Source organism: Pipistrellus kuhlii, unplaced genomic scaffold (assembly GCF_014108245.1).
Source record: "Pipistrellus kuhlii isolate mPipKuh1 unplaced genomic scaffold, mPipKuh1.p scaffold_m20_p_24, whole genome shotgun sequence".
In the NCBI taxonomy this organism is placed as follows: domain Eukaryota; kingdom Metazoa; phylum Chordata; class Mammalia; order Chiroptera; family Vespertilionidae; genus Pipistrellus; species Pipistrellus kuhlii.
The window spans coordinates 7,503,590-7,504,358 of NW_023425523.1; the positions used below are offsets into that span (position 1 = coordinate 7,503,590).

At 55.7% G+C, this 769-nt stretch overlaps 1 protein-coding gene across 1 annotated transcript in view; it reads left to right on the forward strand.

Moving 5' to 3' along the window:
* DPH5 (diphthamide biosynthesis 5) overlaps positions 1 to 346 on the forward strand; it is a 21,148-nt gene extending 20,802 nt beyond the window's left edge. The window contains exon 9 of the transcript XR_006742590.1: positions 40 to 346. The gene's annotated coding sequence lies outside the window, so the exon portion shown is untranslated. The remainder of the gene's footprint in view (positions 1 to 39) is intronic.
* The last annotated feature ends 423 nt before the right edge of the window (positions 347 to 769 follow it).

Genomic DNA, 769 nt, shown 5'->3' on the forward strand with positions numbered 1-769 from the left:
TCCCTCCTGCAGCCACGAGGTCCCTCCTGCAGCCACGAGGTCCCTCCTGCAGCCACGAGGTCCTGGCAGCCGTGGATGAAGGCTGTGAGCCGAGGTGGGGGCCTCCGTCACACTGATTCCCCACTCACCTGCCACAGAAGGACTTCCTCCCGAATCACCGTGTCTTCCTAGCTGACGTCCTAGTTATGGAGCTGGGACGTGGCTATATTTGGGAGGTTATGTAATTAATTGTTCATATAAATGTGCAGCCAGCCATGTACAGTTGCTCTTTGGTTTTTAATAACAACTCATATCCAAGCTGGCAAGTGGGAAACTTGCTGACCACAGAGTAAAAGTTTTAAAAATCGGAATTTGAAGACGATGCATTAGTCACGCTGCGTCCTGCCCCTCGCCTGTTAGGGTGCCCCGACAGACGTGCAGATTCTAAGCGCTGGGAGGGCACCTCTGCTTCGCTGTGAATCTGAGTCCTTTGCCTGCTCACACCCTTTTACAGCACTGACACCTGCGCTCAGGAAATACTGGGGGCGGGTGGGGAGGATGGGGGGGGGGGAGTGGTCTTGGTTTTGCTTGGCTTTGTCTGCAGTCCTGGGCCTAGCAGGGCTCTTACAGGCGGTCGGTTCTCTGGCTGCCTGAGAGGTGCCAGCCTTGGATGATTTCCTCGTCACAGGTGTTCATCCGACGAGGGTGCCCTATCCATTCACACCCACACGGCAGGCAGCATGTGCTCAGCCTGACTTCACAGCCTGTTCTCAAAGCCTGGAGCATGGCT